The following is a 22,543-nucleotide window of genomic DNA, read 5'->3' as shown; positions in this document are numbered from 1 at the left end:
TTGGGCTGGCCACAGCACTGATAAAGCTGTTCTGACTGAGCAGTAATATCAGGACTCTCTCAGCCTCACCCACCTCACAGGGTGTCTGTTGTGGGGAGAGGAAAGGGAAGGCAAATATAAGCTGCTTTGAGCCTCCTTTGGGTAGAGAAAAGTGGCATATAACAACCAACTCTTCTTCTTCTTCTTCTTCTTCTTCTTCTTCTTCTTCTTCTTCTTCTTCTTCTTCTTCTTCTTCTTCTTCTTCTTCTTCTTCTTCTTCCGGTACTGTGCAGACTACAAAAATGACCTGACAAGGGAGCAGAAAGGTTTGTAGTAAGGTACAACAAAGACCTCCCCCCCCACAAAAAAAAGGTAAAGGATTGAAAAAAATGTGGTTTTGAAGTATTTCTTCATCTCCCCCCCCACCTCAATTTATCTACCTTTGTGAAAAGTCTGTTTTCTACTTGGTGCATCTGGTGAAATGAAATGTTGTATGAAACCACAAGCAGTCCAGAGTGGCTTACAAACACCTTTACCTTTGTTTCCCGACAACACACATCCTGTCAGGTAGGCAGGGCTGAGAAAACTCTAACTGAACTGTTCTGTGAGATCAGTCATAAGAGAACTGTGACAAGGCCAAGGTCACCCAGATGGCTGCACAGGGGGGAGGAGTGGGGAACAAACCCAGTTCTCCAGGGGGAATTCATCACCAAGGCTTGCTCTAATACATCAGGAGTCGATGCAACAGCTGTGGGGTCCAAATGGGGTCCTTCAAGGGGTGCTTCCTTAGTCTGTGGTCCACAGCAACTAAAAGGTCTCCATGACAGGGCCTACCTCTCAACCTCAAGAGACTCCCCTGTTCATCTGGCCTGCCCCTTTTTGACACCCTGGCATAAATGTGCTTTTCACAGTATTGTGCAGCAAGGACTAGTACATCAAGCCATGATTCCCAGACAGGGATCTGCAACCACGAAAGCACAGCTGGGACCCCTTGAGTTTTAAAAAAGTGGGACAAGGAGAAGGAGGAAAAGAAGAAGAGTTGGTTTTATACTCCACTTTTCACTACCCGAAAGAGGCTCAAAGCGGCGTGCAATCACCTTCCCATCCTACCTCCACAACAGATGCCTCATGAGGCAGATGGTGTTGAGGGCACTCTGAGAGAAACTGCTCTAACAGAAATGTGAGTAGCCCAGGGTTACCCATATGGTTGCATGTGGAGGAGCAGTGATTCAAACCCAGTTTTCCAGATTAGAGGCTGCCTCTATTAATCACAACACCAAGCTGGCTCTTTGGGGATGGAAATGCTCCTGAATTCCTATTAGCTCCCTGCCCCACCCTAAAATAGTATTCTCTTTCCCACTGAAAGATGGTCTACATTATTATTCTTTCTTTACAAAGCACAATCACCCCAGATTAGAGGACACTGCACTTAACCACTGCACCATGCTAAAAGGATCAAAGCTCCTGCTATCTGGTTGACAGCCAGCTGGGCGACCTTGGGTTTGCCGCAGGACTGATAAAGCTGTTCTGACCAAGCAGTAATTTCAGGGCTCTCTCAGTCTCACCTCCCTCACAGGGTGTCTCTTGCGGGGAGAGGAAAGGGAAGGAGATTTTAAGCCGCTTTGAGACTCCACATAGAGAAAAGCGGCATATAAGAACGAACTCTTCTTCTTCTCCTTCAGTAATATCAGAGCTCTCTCAGCCTCACCCACCTCACAGGGTGTTTGTTGTGGGGAGAGGAAAGGGAAGGCGACTGTAAGCCACTTTGAGATTCCATCAGGTAGAGAAAAACGGCATATAAGAACCAATTCTTCTTCTTCTTCTTCTTCTTCTTCATCATCATCATCATCATCATCATCATATCTGAGTTTGCTGCTCTTCTGCCTACAGGGCCTGGGTGTGATGGAGAGTGTGAGCCCTAAGACATCAACTGAAGTTTACCTGGCCTCAACCAGGGCAAGGGACTTTTCGAACGTGGCCCTGACCTGGTGGAATGAGCTCCCAGAAGAGCTGAGGGCCCTGCAGGAGCTTTTGTGGTTTTGCAGGGCCTGCAAGCAAGAGCTCTTCCACCAGGTCTTTGGTTGAGGCCAGGGACATGTGGATGATCTAGGGGCACCTCTCCATCTTCATCTATATCTGAGAATATACTTAGGAACAACAATATTGTGATAATCAGCACTTCAAGTCTGAACCTGAGGCACTTGGAGAGGGGGGGGAGGTTGGTTTTTTTTTGTATATTAACTTGTTTGCACCATCAGACTATGTTGTGGTTTTAATGTTTTATCTTGTGAGGATCTATTTTATGCTGTAACCCACCACAAATTTGCTCGATAGTGGTGGATAGTAAATTGAACAAATAAATAAAAATAAAATAAATCCAAAGATCTCTTTGCCTATTGCTCTTGGGCTGATGGCCATCTCCCTGAGCCAGCAGGACAATCTGTTTGCAGAGAGTGTTAGGAAGAGCAGTTCTGCATTTTGAAGCCTCCTCCTTCTCCTGTTAGTCAGCTTTACTTCTATTCTTGTACTTTTGGAGTATTTGGCTATTTCATTTCTTTATTTTTAGCTGCTTTGAGTTCCCATTGGGACCTGGCTAAACCAGGAGAATGTCTAAAATTAATTCCGGAATTGGAGCATGGGCATTTTTCAGTTATCTGTGTATTTCTTTCTGTTCTACGTTATCACAAAGCACGCGATAACACCCTTCTATACTGACAAAACATTACAGAAGAGCAAGCTTGGTCTGTAGACTTTATCAAAACTGCTCCGGTGCATTATTTAATTGACCCAGGCTGTAAATATGATCCTGCACTTTGCTAAAATGACATACAAGAAAAGCGGGTGTGCCTTTATGACCACTCCCCTCAACATTGCTCTTTTGAAAAGTTTTATTAATATGAAGATGAGCATACGGAGAGGGGGAAAGTTGTAAATGAAAGGGAAAGGGATGTTACAGAAAGCTACACATTTATAGAGCTTGACCTAAATCTATTTTTTTTTTTAAGTTATTCCTAAAGAATAAGTTCCACTTTGGAAACAAGACCAGGTCATTCAAAACTTGAAAACCCATGAACCAATTCCAGGATCATGTCATCTAAAATTCAAAAATTCATGGGCAAATTCACACAAGGAGTATTTTGATTAGAGCCGTAGAACATTCAGGTTCCAAAGGCAATCTTGGTTAGTAACAACAGTAACAACACAATGATTCCAACAACCTAAGGAAGCAAGAAGAACTTGACAAATGGAGGAGGGAATTCTCCCTGTAAATAGATTATAATTTTGTTTCTTAATGCAACATTGCAATGATTGCCTCCCTCAATCCCTATTATCCCACCCACCACCTTCAAATCGCTGTAGGATTGAAGGTTCCCCCACCGATCACCACAGACTTCTTTTGCCCTCCCAACATTGTGGGTTAGTTTCTTTCTTAGGTTTTTTGGCTGTGGACAGACATTCTGTTCAATAAATTATTGTCATGAACAGACATAGAGGAGGAGCACTTGAATTTCTGACTTGTTTCTCCCCAATTAGTATGGTATGGTTTTTAGGATTTGTCTCGCGGTTGCAAATTATAAGGGTCTTACAAATTTAACTTGTCCTATCCCCTCCTGAAGAGCCTCTTGTGGTGCAGAGTGATAAGGCAACAGACATGTAGTCTGAAAGCTCTGCCCATGAGGCTGGGAGTTCAGTCCCAGCAGCCGGCTCAAGGTTGACTCAGCCTTCCATCCTTCCGAGATTGGTAAAATGAGTACCCAGCTTGCTGGGGGGTAAACGGTAATGACTGGAGAAGGCACTGGCAAACCACTCCGTATTGAGTCTGCCATGAAAACGCTAGAGGGCATCACCCCAAGGGTCAGACATGACCCGGTGCTTGCACAGGGGATACCTTTATCCCCTCCTGGGTGTAAGTTTCCCAATTTTGGGAGATTACTCCAACGTGAATAGGCATAGTACTACAATTTGTTATTATGTCACTGTGTGTCCAGCAGGGAAATATACAGCGATGAAATATTGAATCAACCTCTAGAGGGAGCGAAATGCATGCAGAAAAAAGGGAGGAATCAAAGCAATAGAACACACAACAACAAAAATGAGAATATGGAGGAGCCCACAGTTAATGAAAGAGTTAATGATAATTATTTTTGAAGCACTTTCTGGTGAATATATGTTGGGTGTTTTCTTCAAAGGATCAGTTGGCAAAGAGGGGGAAGATATAGACACATACAAGCACAAATGCAGATCCCAAAGTAATCATCTGTGTATTTGATTGCCTTGACAGCTTTCCACCCCCAGCACCACCTCCTTAATATGCAGGAATCACCAGGCAATCTTGTGTTGTGACAGAAATGATCTGTATTTTATTTATACTTTAACTTGAGAATGACAGAGCTGTCAAAGTTCCACAGGGCCTGTAAAACGATGCTGTGGTTGGGAGGTTGAGATCTACTGTAGAAGGGCTGCCCTTTCTCTGCAGTATTCCCCCTACTTTTAAGATTCTCCCCTGTCCAGGATATCCCACTATGGTAGCAACATAAAATCACCAACTAGACAGTGGCGGCTGCTGGAATGGCAGAGCACTTATGTAATTTTTAATGTGTTTTGTTATGCTCAGCTGCTGTAATCCACCCCGAGCCTGTTTGCACAGAAGGATGGTTTAGAAATTAAATTATGAATAAATAAAATAAATAGAAGAAGAGTTGGTTCTTATATGCCGCTTTTCTCTACCCGAAGGAGTCTCAAAGTGTCTTACATTTGCCTTCCCTTTCCTCTCCCCACAACACACGACCTGTGAGGTAGGTGAACCTGAGAGAGCCCTGAACAGCTTCATCAGTGTTGTGCCGAGCCCAAGGTCACCCATAGAATCATAGAATCATAGAGTTGGAAGGGGCCATACAGGCCATCTAGTCCAACCCCCTGCTCAACGCAGGATTAGCCCTAAGCATCCTAAAGCATCCAAGAAAAGTGTGTATCCAACCTTTGTTTGAAGACTTCCAGTGAGGGGGCACTCACCACCTCCTTAGGCAGCCTATTCCACTGCTGAACGACTCTGACTGAGAAAAACTTTTTCCTGATATCTAGCCTATATCGTTGTACTTGAAGTTTAAACCCATTACTGCGTGTCCTTTCCTCTGCAGCCAGCAGAAACAGCATCCTGCCCTCCTCCAAGTGACAACCTTTCAAATACTTAAAGAGGGCTATCATGTCCCCTCTCAACCTCCTTTTCTCCAGGCTGAACATTCCCAAGTCCCTCAACCTATCTTCATAGTGCTTGGTCCCTTGGCCCCAGATCATCTTCATCGCTCTCCTCTGTACCCTTTCAATTTTATCGATGTCCTTCTTGAAGTGAGGCCTCCAGAACTGCACACAGTACTCCAGGTGTGGTCTGACCAGTGCCGTATCCAGCTGGCTGCATGTGGGGGAGCGTGGAATCAAACCTGTTTTTCCAGATTAGAAGTCCACACTCCTAACCAGTACACCAAACTGGCTCTCCGCAACACCATGTTTCTCCCCAAGAAGTAAAGTTGTCCCTCACTTTACTTTGCTTCCCCTGCAAACGCTGGAGGTGAAGGGGGGGGGGGGACTGAGCCACGGTAAAAATATTCTGGCACTATATTTTCAAATGTTTCTTCCCACATATCTGCATATTCTGTCATAAGACTCCCTTGTCACGGCTTACAATTAGAGCCATGGGGAAGTTAGTGGATGGTGTATCAAGGCTGAGCCAGGGAAGAGAAAACCGAGGAACCCATTCTGTTGTCATCTGTTGCTAAAGGAGATGAATAGTTCGCCTATGGTGGGGGGAGGGGGGGAGAGAGATATCTGTTGAACAAGAAAAGGAAGTTAAAGCCGTTGAAAAGGAAAGCAGTCATGGATGAATGGTTCAATTTGATATCTATCAACAGAAGACCAGATAGGCTAGATGCCAATGAAGTTTACATGGAAATTACCACTCACTTCTAGACATAGAAAACTGAATTCTCAAAGAAAGGAGCAGGGGGAGAGCTAATTTCCTATTATATCGTGGCATTTCCCAGAAAACGAAAAATGTCAAAGGAAAGTAGTGGGTCTCTCTGACTACCCAGCCTCCCAAGCACCAGTGAAATAATTGCTCCATTTCCAAGAGACACTTTGCATTATAATTAACCAGTAGTGATTTCTATTAAAAAATGAATCATATTATTCTGTACTGTAATCTGGCCTCCCACAGCTAGCATGACAGATGGTACATTTTGTAACATTATAAATATAAATGAGAGTGTTAGTGCCATTGGGAATTAAAGTGTATAAAATCAGGTAAAGAAAATCTCTCCCCCCCCTCTTCCTGCAATATGTTTTTTTGGGGAGGTGGAGGAACCTGTCTTCTGCAGATCAGGCAAAGCAGATATAATAATTGCCCAAAGAAAAATAATCAGGCCTTTATTGTCATATAAAAGCTTTGGCATTAAATCCATTGCCTTTTTAAAACTTTTTTTTAGTATTGGATATAGCAACAAAAAGAACAGGGTAGGAATTATAGTAGATAATAATTGAGCAACATAATATTAATGTGAGGTTGTAGTGACTTGGCCAGCTCAACGCGTTGTCCTGGTTCTCTTATGCTTCGGTTGAACTATACACAGAAATGTGCCTGTACATTGTCAGAAAACATGATGTTGCATTTGCACCTTCATTTAAAGAAGCGAGCTTCCAGGTGGGACCTGAGGATCCTTCAGAATTTCAGATCACTTCCAGACTATAGAGCTCAGTTTCTCTAGAAATAAGTGGATGTTTTGGATGATTGACATTGCGGCATTGTACCCTACCAAAGTCCCTGTCCCCTCCAGGACCCATCTTTAAATCCCCAGGAGTTTCCCAGCCTACACCTGGAAACCTTGCCCCCTACCCCACACCAGTGGCCAGGCAGGACCTGGTAAGCCCACTTTGATTGCTAGTAAATGCCTCCTGCTGACATATTGGCATGTAGGGTGTCTTATGTGAACTCTGAAAAAGAACTAATCAGCATCTTTTGTTCCAAGTGATGAAGACTCTAGAGAGCCAGCTTGGTGTAGTGGTTAGGAGTGTGGACTTCTAATCTACCGAGCTGGGTTTGATTCCTCACTCCCCCACATGCAACCAGCTGGGTGACCTTGGGCTTGCCAAGACACTGATAAAGCTGTTCTGACTGAGCTCTCTCAGGTTCATCTCCCTCAAACAGTGTCTGTTGTGGGGAGAGGAAAGGGAAGGCGCGTGTAAGCCACTTTGCGACTCTTTTGGGTAGAGAAAGAAGAAGAAGAGTTGGTTCTTATATGCCGCTTTTCCCTACCCGAAGGAGGCTCAAAGCGGCTTACAGTCGCCTTCCCATTCCTCTCCCCACAACAGACACCCTGTGGGGTGGGTGAGGCTGAGAGAGCGCTGATAACTGGGATATAATATCAGGGTTCTCTCAGCCTCAATCTCACAGGGTGTCTGTTGTGGGGAGAGGAAAGGGAAGGTGACTATAAGCTGCTTTGAGATTCCTTCAGGTAGAGAAAAGCAGCATATAAGAACCAACTCTTCTTCTTCTTCAGTAATATCAGGGCTCTCTCAGCTTCTCCTCTCTCACAGAGTGTCTGTTGTGGGGAGAGGAAAGGGAAGGTGTTTGTAAGCCGCTTTGAGACTTCTTTGGGTAGAGAAAAGCAGCATACAATAACCAACTCTTATTATTTTTTTGGCTCTATGGCACCTTGCTGGAGTTGATGCCAAATTCCAGAAGACAATAGAATCTGGAGGCAGTGCTTGGAAGTGAGGTTCCCAAGGATCCAGATCAGTTTTGAACTCTGGACCTTTGAGTTTGTTTGGTGTATGATGGATTTGTGTTGGGCCCTAATAAAAAGAGCAGAGAGGATGACTCAGTCTACAGAATCTGCCACTTCTATGTCCTGCTGCTATTATTATCTGCTAGAGTTCACAGGGATACAGACCATAGGGTTACTAACCTCAGCCTTTCCCAGAGCTTAGCAGCCTTAGAGTTTTCCTGGAATTACTGTGCATTTCCATGTTATGATTGGGTCACTTGAAATCATGGCAAACTTTATTTCCAAAAGAGAAGGCGAGTTAGGAAAACAGGAACAAACTTTCCTCAGGAAGAAGCCCATTTGGTCTGCTTGCCAGAACAGGAAGTAAATGGACCTCATAAAAACCTGATTTGAGGTGTGAACTATGTAGAAGAAGAAGAAGAGTTGGTTCTTATATGCCACTTTTCCCTACCCAAAGGAGGCTTACAGTCGCCTTCCCTTTCCTCTCCCCACAACAGACACCCTGTGGGGTGGGTGAGGCCGAGAGAGCTCTGATATCACTGCTTGGTCAGAACAGCTTTATCAGTGCCATGGTGAGCCCAAGGTCACCCAACTGGTTGCATGTGGGGGAGCGCAGAATTGAACCTGGCATGCCAGATTAGAAGTCTGCACTCCTAACCACTACACCAAACTGCCAAAGGATCTGATTTGCAGGGCTGAGAGTCTTTCTCATGAGGGGCAGGGTTCCTAACTCTGGATTGGGAGCACAGACGTTTTCACTAAGCAACTGGTCATTTTAAAAGGTGGCATCTCCCTTTTGTTCTGGGTTCGAACACTTTGCCCGGATGCTGTTACCTCTCGGGCCCATCCCTGGCACAGGTGCACTTATTTATGTATTTTTGCTCCCATGCAGACAGGGCATCATGATATGAGAAGAAGAAACTGAGCTGGAACCCAAGGAAAGGAGAATGTTCACTCAAGAGTCTCAGTAAGTTAGCGGATAGCAGTCTCTGTTGGACTACTCTGTCGAAAAATAATGTTGTTGGATATTAATCTACAGACAGCCTCGAATCAATTTATAAATATACAGATGGCAATTGATGACAACAAATGTAATCTGTTGAACAGTTAGCTGTTTGGTACCTTTAAGAATGATAAGAACGTAGGCAATTTGTTGCTTTCCCCCCTCTTTGGTTTTGCTCCTGCTGTTTTTGAAGCTGTGTCTATTATTATTATTATATATATTAGGGAGTAGTGCTATTAAGGTTTAAATATTGGTGCCTAATGGATCAGCTCGGCTTGTCTTGAATAACTGTTGGAGGTTTATCTCACTCCTTATAAATAGAATGCTTTTTTAACCTCCCAGGATAGTTTGAATTAGAAATTCTCATGTATGTCTTCTGTTTATGAGCTTGTAAGACTGTATCCCTTCTGTCATTGTTTGCCAGCTGTTCTTTGTAGTTCCTTAGGGTTAGGGTTGCCGCAGACAAGCCTGCCCTTCCTTACAGATGCAGAGGGCTCCTTCCCATTTCTTCCCATTTAAAACAGGCCTATCCACACTAGTCACCTTGGGCCAGTCATTTTCTCTCAGAGCTCTCTCAGCCTCACCTACCGTGCAGGGCAGCTGCTGTAGGAAGAGGAAGAGTAGGCAATTGTAAATACTTTGAGACTCCAGGTAGTAAAAAGCAGGGTGTATATATATATATATATATATATATATAAATAGCTCGTCTTCTTTGCTTGTGTAACAGTTCATCATAACCTGTGAAATCATAATGATGCTTCCGACGATGTTGAATGTTCTAAATCAGGGACAGTCAAACTGCGGCCCTCCAAATGTCCATGGACTACAATTCCCATGAAATTCTCATGGGAATTGTAGTCCATGGACATCTGGAGGGCCGCAGTTTGACTACCCCTGTAAGGCTCCAAAATGAGTTCCGCCTGCCAGGAAACTTTTGAACATTCAGGGGGCATTTAAAGGGAACATCTTGTGGCACATTACAGCTCCATGTGGGCCGCTCAGTTTAATCATCCCCTCTATGACTTAGCATGCTGGGGGGGAGTGATGACAGGGACCTTTTCCTCCATGCATTACAGCTGATCCTGACAGCAGCGGTGCTGTCAGACATAGCTATAATGTGCAAGGGGAGGAGGTCTGCCTGGCTTTACCAGCTCCCTGCAGAGGCCAGGAGCCTTTGCAGGGACTGCCCACCTTCCCCACCGCTGTGTTATAGCAGATCTGATCCAGCATCATTTTAATAGCTGTCAAAATATTGCTTGGCCCTTGATGATAATTCTATGACATTATCTAGGACGTGTGCTGATTGACCATGATATTCATACTATTGCATGTTGCAAAGCCATGCGTAATGAGCAGACCTATAATCCTTAACATTTTCCCAAACTAAGGGAGATATATAGACTGGGTTTCCAAATGGAGAGCGAGATAACGTTTAAGGTTTCTTCGGAAACTCTCATCTTTCTGATTTAAAATCTGTTAAAAGAATTTATGGGCCAATGAGATCCAGCTTGGTTAAGACCGTTTATGCACTGGAGGTTTTATGCTGGGCTGCAGGCTGGAGTTTTAGTCGTGGAAGGTTGCCCCACCTCTTCCGGCACCCACACGGGGGAGCATTTGGCCCGGTGCACCTCATCTGCCCCCGATTTGTGCTCCTGCATGGGAGCTGGGGCAGTAAAGTTCTCAGTGCATAAACGGTCTAAGACTGGCAGCCTTTAATCTGGAGAGCTGAGTTTGATTCCCTGCTCCTTCACATGCAGCCAGCTCGGTGACCTGTTCTGTTAGAGCTGTTCACACACATCAGTCCTGTCAGAGCTCCCTCAGTCCCACTTTCCTCACAGGATGTCTGTGTTGCAGGAAGAAGAAGGGGAGGTGACTTTAAGCCACTTTGAGACTCTGAAAAGTGGGGTATAAAAACTAACTCTCCTTCAATTTGTTACAATGAAATCCAGCAGGTTTTTATCTCTGTCTTAGAGGATTCCTATGCATAGAAAGGTGACATATCGTTAAACAACATGGAGTTGTCCCACGGAAGTTCTTACAAGATTCTCTGTTGAAACCATTGAATAAAAGGAAATCACAAGGATGAGAATCTGATAAAATTAAAGAGATTGGGAGGGGAATATCTATACATGGAGTAGAAAGTAATGGAATGATTACCAGTCCAATTAAAAGAAATCTCATGGTGGCATCCTAAACATACTTATCCCAATTCACTGATTTCAGTTCTGTTTCGGATTGCACAGTTAGTTCATATTATGGATTTTATTGCTTAACACAGTGGTCCCCAACCTTTTTTATCACCGGGGACCACTCAACGCTTGACAATTATACTGAGGCCCGGTGTGGGGGGGGGGGTAGTTTACTCCTCTACTCTCAACCACTGCCCTAACGCTCTCTGGTCACTATGGTAATGTTTAAACATCCCTTCAAAATAAGATACAGACATGCCACGACAATGAACATAAGGAACATTTTATTTTCATGGAAATTTTAACTCATGACAATGAGAAATCAATGGGAACCCTGAGCTTGTTTCTCTGCAATGAGATAGTCCCATCTGGGGGAGATGGGAGACAATGACACCCAAAGTGTGTTGTAAAGGGCCGGGGGGGATGAAGTAAAGGACCGGGGGGGGGAGAAGGCGTCCTTCGTGGCCCACCTCCAATTAGTCGTGGACCGCATGTGGTCCGCGGCCCACAGGTTGGGGATCGCTAGCTTAACAGATAAAATCTGCAGAAGTCACTCATGAATTCAAGGTATGTTTCTGTGTGCTTATTTTTAATGTTTTTCCACACCAAAAATTCCTCTCAAGAACAAAAATATATATTTTTCATTTTGGAAGATGAAAATATGCTTAACAAAACACATTATCTAACTCATTATCACAAATTGAGCCTTTAAAAAAAGAGGTGACTTTTAACATAAATATTTGCATTAAAAAATAAAAAATTCCCTTGCCAATTATGGGCAATGTTTGAGTCAATTAAAATGTTACCTGATTAATTTAACCAATTTGACTTAAGTTTTGCACCCTATTAAATACTTGTGCCTATCTCTAATCTGACTGTCATGGAACATTAGCTTTCTATTTTCACTTTAGACAGCCTTCCCCCTGAGATATTTTAAATACTTATTTCCCCTCCTCCCATTTCAAAGTCAATAGAACTGCTTTTTTTAACAGTTCTTTTGACTTTTAAATGGGAGGAGGGGAAATAAGTATTTAAAATATGTCAGGGGGAAGGCTGCCTAAAGTGAAAATAGAAAGCTAATTTTTAACAGTTGCTTTTTTAACTGTTGATCAGTGATGGCTGGTATTTGTGAGGGCCGGTGGAGCAGGATGGTCAATACTGGGTGGAACAAGAATCAAGGGTAAGTGGACCTAATTTGAATGTTAAGCCTCACACTCCTTCACAGAATAAGGCAACAGAAGAAACACTAGAAATATTTTTCCAGTTGTACAGACACCAGCCCCTATTCAGATGCAGAGGTAGACTAGATGTTCCCTTCCCACTCTATAATTCTATGATTCTAGGTCCTTCCCAAAGAAGGAACAGTTCTCTGGTTCTTTGGGATGTACCTGTATGAAAAATTGGACAGCAAAGCAACTTCCCATATAGATGTCTTTGTTTGTTTCTTTGTATTAAGACCAAAAGGTCACAACTTGCTTGCTGGTGCTTTGTCTTGGGGCTATTTTTATGCTCTATTAACTTGCTCAGGTGAAAATAGCCCATGTTATGGAGAGAAGTGTGCTTTGATGAATCTTCTGCATACTGATTTGGCCTCCTCCGTCATCCGTGTCTATGCTAAATATCAGTTAAAGCCCTTAATGAAGGCCAGATTCACCCTGTAAGGCTTAATTACCGAGTAAAACTAATCAGATTGGGACCCGCACATTCAAGTGTCAAAGGTATGAAACCAGGCTAAAGTTTCTTCTTTAGAAAGGATATGTGCTCTTAGGGCAAATGTAAAATTTATAATTGGAGTGCCTATGCTATTTAATTAGATAATTAGGGTGCTAGTATTTGTGGAAATAGTCTGGGTATTCTGGAAAATCTACCAGCAATGCATGAATTATTCTAAATTCTGGCAGAGTTAGCTAATCTTGCCGCGTTATTTGAACAGCATGCTGCGTCATTAGAAGTGTGCAGGGATTGTCTTTCTCGCTTTTATCTGACTTGAAACTAATTAAAATTTACATGAATATTAATTTTGTGAATTTAAAGTTAAGAAATGTAAATGAAGGTTGATTGAGGAACATTAATTTTGCCCTCTTGTGCATTCGCATAATAAAAATATCTCTCGAATGTATCTCATTTCTCAGGTATTACCACATATATTCTTGGGGCTAACCGCTGGGATTCCCCTCCTTCCCCCGAAGAAAGGTGAAGTATTCCACAGTGTGTTTTTATAAAGAGAACAGGCTTGTAGTAAGTGCAGTCAGTCAGGAGGGCATGTGCATATAGGGGATAAGGTGGTAGTTTATCACAATGCTTTCTGTATAAATTAACTTATTTGTACTGCACTGATTTCAAATTTTTGTGGTTTAGTTGCTGCATCTTATGGATACTTATGAATACTTATGGTGTATCTCATTCCATTTTTCTTTATTCCCTTTTTAATTCTAATTTTGTAATCTACGTGGAGGACCTGCAAGAAAGGCAGGCAGTAAATCTAGTAAAACCATCAATAAGTGTCTAGGTCATGGATGTCTTCTGACCACATGCACTAACTCTATTGAGATTCCAGAACTGTTATTCTTGAGATACAAGGAATCCTCAAGAACAACATGCCAGGGCAAATGGGTAGTTGCAATGGGGGGGATGGATGAAAATCACCTGCACTTGGCTGGTTATAAAATAGATAACATTCTATTGTTGTTGCTGTTGTTATAGCATATAAATATTATAAGATCTGATTTTTAACAGGTGAAATAACGAAGTCAACAAGCAAACTTTGAACCTAAATTTCGGGTGGGGGGGAATCTCCTGGCCATGTTCCTTGTCCCCTAAATTTACTCAGTAGAACAGTGGTAGAAGAAATGGGGGGAGGAGAGCATTGATTCAGCATCATGATGTCACTTCCTGCTCCAAAACAGGAAGTGACATCCCAGCATGGCTTCATCATACATTCTGTATTTCAACTCCATACATATAATGTCACCTGCAATATGCACCCAAATTTGGGCCCTACCTTGAGTCACACCATTGGTCCTTCTATCTCCATGTTATCTAATTAGCCATGGCTCTTTAGAGTCTCAGGCAAAATCATGTCTTTCTGAATACCTGCTGCCTGCCAACAAAGGGGTGCTCATGCTGATATGCAGGGGGGAAAAACAAAGCAAAGGAAGAGTCTCCTGGCATCTGAAAGACCAACACTTAATCACATCATATACGTTGATGGAGTAAAGCAGACAAGTTCAGTGACTTGGAACCCCTTTTGCCTTGATTGAGTTGCAGAGAGAGGCATTTCAGGCAAGTGAGAAGCAGAGATGGTTTGGCATTAGCCTACCTCTGTAGAGCCATTCTTGGTGGTCTCCCATTCAAGTGCAGAACCTGTTTAGTATCTGAGACCTATTGAAATTGGCCACCTTCTCACCCACAGGTTTAGTTGCCCGATCTCAAAATTACATTGTAAGGGACAACAATCTATGGAAAACCTAAGCAGTTTTGCTCAGACTGAAGAATGATTAAATGGAACTTTCTGCAAAAAAAAATGCCATTCTCTGAGTTATCCGTATTGCAGAATGGAACTCCATGTGTATCCATTTCATCCATTTTCCATTGATATTTCTCAGATTTGTATTTGGATGAATATTGTCTGGATCAGTGGTCCCCAACCTTTCTGAGGTTGGGGACCAGCAGGGCATCGGGGCGCGGCCGGCCCTGATTCCCTCTCCCCGCCCTCCCGCAGTAAGAAGCTTCCCGGGCCGCAAGCTTGCGGCCTGGGAAGTTTTTTACTGCGGGGGGGGGGGCGGGGAGAGGGAGCCGCGGCCCGGCGCCATGGCCTTCACGGCCCGGCACCGGGCCACGGCCCGCAGGTTGGGGACCACTGGTCTGGATCATAACACGTCTCAAAGATATATCAAATAAGTACAAAATACATATGAAAATGAAACTACTGATTTTCTGTACATCATTTGATGTTATTCATTCCCACTTTACTGATTTTCTGTATGCCATTTGAAGAATGTGAAAGGAACATGGAATGAGTAACATTTGTCCTCTTCAATGGCACTTTTTCTTCTAATTTAAAATTACCCCAGAAAATATTGGCTGCTAAAGTGTGAATAAGAACATGTAAGTAGCCATGTTGGATCAGGCCAATGGCTCATCCAGTCCAACACACTGTCACACAGTGGCCAAAACCCAGTGTCCATCAGGAGGTCCACCATCAGGGCCAGAACTCCAGAAGCTCTCTTACTGTTGCCCCTCAAGCACCAAGAATACAAAGAATCACTGCCCCAGTCATAAGAGAAGCCATGTTGGATCAGGCCAAAGGATCATCCAGTCCAACACTCTGCATCCCACAGTGGCCAAAACCCAGCGGTCATTAGGAGGTCCACCAACAGGGCCAGAACTTCAGAAGCCCTCCCATTGTTGCCATCCAAGCACCAAGAATACAGGACATCATTGCTCCAGAACGTCACCATTCTGGGTGCCTCCTGATTAGAAGAAGACAAGGCCAGAACAGTTACTCATGCTGAGACCAAGGAGCGGCCTCATCATAGGATGGGCAGTTCTGTTAGTGTGCAGCAGGATCAGTGGAATACTACCATTAGATCTCCTTTTAAAACACAGCTGAGACCATGTAAACATAGTGACCCACTTCAACCGGGGCTGAATCATGAGGAGGCAATGCCATTATAGTTAATCATACAGAGGCATACCGGGCAGCATGTCGGGTTCATAGAATTATTTAGTTGATGCACCTGTACACATCAGAACACAGCTGGGGAATTCCTCAGATAAATGACAACAGTGCAATTCCTTATACTTTGAATGGTGTTTTTGCATCCATCTTAAACAACAGAGGGTCTTGGTGGCCCTTTTTCTGAACTATGGTTTTAAGTATATGGGGGGGGGGGATTAGAATAATGATTCCTGAAATCAACATTCGGAGCTCACCGTCATGATCCCAGCTTTTCAAATTAGCTTTCCAAGTGAAAGGCTAAGAATTGAAAGCACAATAGAAATTGTCTCTACAGACCGTTTTGTGCTGACCCTCTGTCTAGTTAATAACAGGTCACTTGCAGCTGCTCGAAGAGAGAAGAGGAAACAAGGACAAATTTCTACACATTAAAAAAAAAAGACTTCTGGACAACCGTGTCAATTAGTTTATGGAACGGCTTTACAATAGCAGAGATAAAGTCCCCTGTCAGTAGAGTAATGTTCAACAGTGAATGCGTTTCTGTTGGCAGAAGTATTGGCCTGGCTGATCTAATAGGCCATTTCGAGTCCCCTGCATTTATGATAAAAAGCTATTGATTTGCCTGTGTACATACAAACAGGGTTCTGTTTCTATTGCTAATACATAAAACAAATGAGACCCAAAAGAAAAAAAAAAAGTATTGGTTTGCTCTCCAACTTGGAGCGTCTGTTCCGAAGGTTTCTGCTTAAATGCATTTTTTTCTTTGCATGAAAACTGCATTATTTCAGTGGGTCCAGTTCTATAGTCTGGTGTAATGGTTAAGAGCAGCAGATTTTAATCTGGAGAACCAGGTTTGATTCCCCATTCTTCTTCCACATGAAGCCTTCTGGGTGACCGATGGCCAGTCACCATTCCCTCAGATCTCTCTCAGCCCCACCTGCCTCACAAGGTGACTGTGGTGGGGAAAGGAAGTAAGAGCCTTCCTGGTGGAGTGGATAAGAGCCACGGGAGAGGAAGGGAAACGTAGCCACTTTGAGACTCCTTAAGGTAGAGAAAAGCAGGGCATACAAACCTACTCTTCCTCGCCACTCCCCCTCATCTCGACTGCTTTTCGATATTTTCACATGAACTAATGCACAGGAGAAAAGACTATTTGACTATAAGCAACTTTAATCTTCCTTGGGAAGACTGTCCTTATGCCCCTCCCCTTTCCTCTCGCGTCTTTCATTATTTCACTACTTTATTATAAATCTAGAGTTGGGCCCACTCATCGACCTCAAAGCACACTAACTTTGTGATGTTTAATGGTAGGTTGAATACTAAACATAGAATGGCAAAGAATGGGAGAAATACCTGATCAGGCAACCAGAACGATCATCTTTTCTTTTCTTGTGAACTGTAGGCAAAATTAGATTTCTAACAAATATCAAACCTTGCCTTTCTCCAAAACCACTTACATTGTTCTCTCCTCCATTTTATTCCACAAAAAAACAGTGCAAAGTAAGTGAGTCAGAGAATATGTGACTGGCCCAAGGTCACCCAACAAATATTCAAACCAAGGTATATGAAATCCTAGTGAAACACTGTAAACATAATAACACACTGGTCTGATAGTTCAGGAAGGCTCTTCAACCCCCTGTCTTTTGAAACAAAAGGTTACATTCCTTTCTCAATTCCTTCCATTTTTGGCAGTCCAATGCCTGTGATTGTCCTGAATTTGGTGGCCTCTTTTGAAGCTCCTATCTTCATGTTCAAATGAGTTATGCCTACCACAGGCAGACAAATGGAAGGACATGTGATTTGATTATCATAAAGACCTAAAAGTAAAGAGAGTGTAAAGTGGATGGTCAGCCTCACCTACCTCATAGAATCATGGAATCATAGAACAATAGAGTTGGTAGGTACTTCATAGTTCATCTAGTCCAACCCCCTGCACTATGCAGGACACTCACAACCCTATCGCTCATCCACTGTAACCTGCCACCCACAGAATCAGCCTCTCTGTCAGATGGTTATCCAGCCTCTGTTTAAAAATTTCCAAAGATGGAGAACCCACCACCCCCCGAGGAAGCCTGTTCCACTGAGAAACCGCTTTGCCAGGAACTTCTTCCGGATGTTTAGATGGAATTTCTTTTGAATTAATTTCATCCCATTAATTCTGGTTCATCCTTCTGGGGCAAGAGAGAGCAAATCTGCTCTATCCTCTATATGGCAGCCTTTTCAATATTTGAAGATGGTTATCAGATTACCTCTCAGTCATCTCCTCTCCAGGCTAAACAGACCAAACTCCCCCAACCTTTCTTCATACATCTTGGCCTCCAAACCCGTCACCATCTTTGTTGCCCTCCTCTGGACATGCTCCAGTTTGTCTACATCCCTCTTCAACTGGGGTGCCCAAAACTGAACACAGTACTCCAAGTGAGGCCGAACCAGAGCAGACTAAAGCTGTACCATCACCTCCCATGATTTGGACATGATACTTTGTTCGTTACAGCCCAAAATTCCATTTGCCTTTTTAGCCACTGGGTCACACTGCTGACTCATGTTCAATGTATGGTCTACTAAGACTCCTAGATCCTTTTCACATATATTACAGGCAAGACAAGTCTTTCCCATCCTATATTGGTGTATATGTTTTTTTCCTACCTAAATGCAGAACTTTACATTTGCTCCTATTGAACTTCATTTTATTCAGTTTAGCCCACTTTTTGAGCCTATCAAGATCATCCTGTATTCTGATTCTGCCTTTAGTTGTATTTGCTACCCTCCCATTTTAGTATCATCTGCAAATTTAATAAGTATCCCCTCTAATCCCTCATCCAAATAATTTATAAATATGTTGAACAATACAGGCCCTATGACAGATCCCTGGGGTACTCCACTTAACAATCTTCTCCAAGAGGATACTGAATCATTAACAAGAACGTTTGGGATATAATCTGTCAACCAGTGATCGATCCACCTGACAGAATTAGGATCCGTACCGCATTTTACCAACTTGACAACAAGAATATCATGTGGGACTTCCAGATAAACTATATCCACAGCATCCCATTAATCCAGCAAGTTAGTCACTTTCTCGAAAAAAGATATAAGGTTGGTCTGACATGACTTGTTTTTGTGAAACCCATGCTGAGTCTTAGAAACCACATCACTCTGTTCCAGCTGCTCAAGGACCAAATGTTTGATGATATGTTCCAAAATTTTGCCAGCTACAGATGTCAAGCTGATGTGTCAGTAGTTATCCAAATCCTCCTTTTCCCTTTCTTGAAGATGGGGACAACATTTTCCCACCTCCAATCATCTGGCACCTCCCGTGTTTTACAAGAAGTGTCAAAAATAATGGACAGAAGTTCAATGGTTACATCTGCAAGTTCTTTTAGTACCCTTGTTATAGTGAGTGAAAGGGAAGACTATCATAAACCACTCTGATAGTCTTTTGGGCAGTGATTGGTTGGCAGAGGGCTGTTTCTGGGCATCTCACAGCCCCCTGTCAAGATGGCATGCACAGGCTGTGTCAGGAGGTGGGTCACTCCCCTCCCCATTTCCTCCAAATTGAAAGAGTCCAGGAGGACAGGGCAACTTACTGGCAACAGGCATGCTCTGAGTCCAGCTCCTCTTCCACCCAGCAAACTTCTGAAAATGGCAGGAATTTGGAGTCAGAGAGCTGAGGCCTTTCCTGGAGGAGACCTCCCTCCTGATTGGTACTGAACTATTCTAGATGAGGGCAATGACTTACTCATCAGGAAACATTCCCCTGGCTGCCTGCATGCAATTTGACCTCATTGGCATTCATTGGTAGAGTGCTATTTGACCTTATTGACCCTCACTCATGAGTAAACATTCCCAGGGCAGAAGCTTTTCCTGCCCCCCCTGGGTCCCAGAGCGCCAGGAGGGTGTTTGTTTCTGGGTCTCCTGCAACCCCCATCTCCAGAAATCATGCAAAAGCTGCCCCCCCCACCCATGTTCTCCAAGTTGAAAGAGGCCAGGAGGCCAGTTCAACTTACTGGCAGCACAGCATGCTCTGAGGCTCACTTCTCTTCCACCCAGAAATTCTGAAACTGGCAGGAACTTGGAGGTGGAGAGTTGATTCCTTATTAAGCCCTTCCTGGCTGAGGGCTACCTCCTGACTGGGTCTAAGCTACCTGGGCATACCATTCCTGGATGAGGGCCAATCAGGTAGTGGGTGACTTGTCTGTTTGGGTTTTATAAGCTTTACTGATGTTGTAGAAAAGTGAGTGGTTACCCATGAAAGCTCCCCTTCTGCCATATTTTTTAAAGTCTTTAAGGTACTTTTAGCCTTGTGCTGTTTTCTGCTGCTATAGACCGACTGACACAGCTGCCAGTCTCTATCCATCTCATGTAGGTTCTTTCTCTTTTCCTATTGTCTTCTACATTTCCTAGTGTTACTGTCCTTTCAAGTGAGTCTTGTCTTCTCATGATGTGACCAAAATATGATCGCCTCTACTGCTACCTCACAAATTCAGGGATTCCTCTTCATTCTTCCCTGAAGGTCTAGAATTTGGCATGATACCTTCTGTGCTGCGGAGAATAATAGGGACCATAAGAGAGTTTTCAGACTCCCGTTTTCAAGTGTGGAGTGCTTTGCCTTAAAAACGCCACTACACATTTAGAAAGAAGTTACTTACCTAGACAGCAGGAACAATTGTATTATTCATTGGCAAAGCTGAGTCCACTGATATGATTGATAGTATTGTGTCTCACATGACAACCAGCTAGAATAAACACTAGTGTTTTCATTATTCAAATATGGAAGGTTTGTTCTGTGGAGATCACCGTGCAGACCTTGAAAGCCAACGATGAAAACGTGGAGGGGAGGGAACTGAAGCATATTATTTTCCTGTAGAGATGTTTGTAGACTGCTATGGAAAAAAGAGTTAGAAATTACACATAAAATTAATATTTTAGTATGCCATTATAATACTATGATTAAGCTATTACAGAGGATAGGATTCTTTATATGGTCCACAGGTACCAAAAGGAATCTTCCCTGGACATGATCCTGCTATGGAGGAGCATTTCTTAGGGCTGAACTATGGGTGGCAATCTTTTCAGCAGAACAATCTTTGCAGTTAGGAACAATGGGTTCAAGAGGAAGTTGTTAACGAAGCAGTGAGTGTGCGGTGTGAGAGTGGCCTTGACCATTTTTCCAGGGTTCGATTGTCAGGGCCCTCCTGGCCACCAAGTATGTGATAGGAGATGTAGGGTTGCCAGCTCCAGGTTGGGAAGCCTCTAGATAATTGGGGATGGAGCTTGGGAAGACCTCAGTGGGTACACTGGCACAGAGTCCACTCTCCAAAACATCCATTTCCTTCAGGGGAATTCATCTTTGCAGTCTCGAGATGAGCTGTAATTCCAGGGGTTCCCCAGGTCCCAACTATAAGCAGGCAGCCCTTAAACCTTGGTGGGCTACAATGCTACAAAGGCTACTTTCCGAAGCATCCATTTCCTCTAGGGGAACTGTTCTCTGTAGACTAGAGATGAACTGTAATTCCAGGGGGTCCCCAGGCACCACCTGGAGATGGGCTCCTCTATTCCATGGAGAATTCTGCACTGTTGCTTTCCAATGGATCAGTCTACATGAATCCCAAATCTCACTGAAACCAATAGGAGAGTTTGGCATGTGAATAAGTGTCTTCAGAACCCCACCCCCAAAGTTGCCCTTTACTTATTGTCACTTTCACAGGGGTCCTCTTGGCCTAAGTCACAGATGAACAGAATGAGGAAGTAGCATAGCATGGTGGTTGAATACTACTTCTGACTACTTCTGCATATCAAATACTGCTTGCAAATAGACAGCCAATGCAATAGGCAAAGGAATGAACTAGTATATCCAACCCCATGGGTTAGTTTTCTACATGTAAAAATTTAAAGCAACCCTCCCCCCCCAAAAATAACAACAACAACATGAAAGCAGTCAAAAGTGTATTCTGCGGTCCGCAATGCATCTTAGCATGGTGCTTTCACTCATACTTAATAGTGCACTTTCAATTGACTTCCAATGCACTTTTCAGCTGGATTTTACTGTGTGAAATAGCAAAACCCACTTGCAAGTGATCACTAAAAAGGACGGAAAGTGCAATGGAGTTGAATTATTCAGTGTTTATGAAAGTGCCTAGAGTGATCGGAAGCCTGAACTGGATGCATTGACATGAAATAGCTTACTTCCATTTTATTTTAGCATTGGCTAAGCTTTAGGCTTAATGGAAGTAAAATTACAACAAGGAAGCATTTCTTCTGTTGCTCTTTCCCTCTGAATCGAACATAATGAATAGCATCTGTTTTAAATAATCCGGAGAAAGAAAGGAAAATAGAAGGGTAGCTGAGATTTGAATCCTGAACTCTGTGTAAACTGCATTAGAATTATGTGTATACATATGCCATTTATCTCTCATGAGAACAGAATGATTCAAGTGTCATGTTCTCCACATATCTCTAAATATGGCATGTCATAAATTCTTGACTTCTGGAAAGTGGAAGAAGGAATTAGCTATCCTTAATCTTAATCAATAGGGAATTGATTTAATGAAGCTAAACAAGGGCAGGGGAGCTGTTGTGTGTGGGGGTAAGATTCCATGCTAGCTAATCTATCTGTGAAAGGAATGGAAAATGGTAAGACTTCCTGAAAAGGAATTCTTCTTTGTTCTTTCTGTGTACTGCACTAATGGGATTTGTGATGATGTATATTTGTGAAAAAAAAAATTCCAGGTAGACTAATGGACCCTTTTATGTTTAGTTTTAAATAAATCAAATGTGTTAGTATTGGCTGGGGGGTGGGGAAGTGGAATACATCACTTGACAGAAATGCATGTGTGAAAAGCATGTTGAGAGAATTGTGTGTTCCCAACTGAATATGAGTCAGCAGGAGCTTGGGAGAGGGGGCTAATGCTATGGG

This window comes from Paroedura picta, chromosome 9 (genome assembly GCF_049243985.1).
Source record: "Paroedura picta isolate Pp20150507F chromosome 9, Ppicta_v3.0, whole genome shotgun sequence".
Taxonomy (NCBI): Eukaryota; Metazoa; Chordata; class Lepidosauria; order Squamata; family Gekkonidae; genus Paroedura; species Paroedura picta.
Note: the sequence above shows the minus strand (reverse complement) of the source record.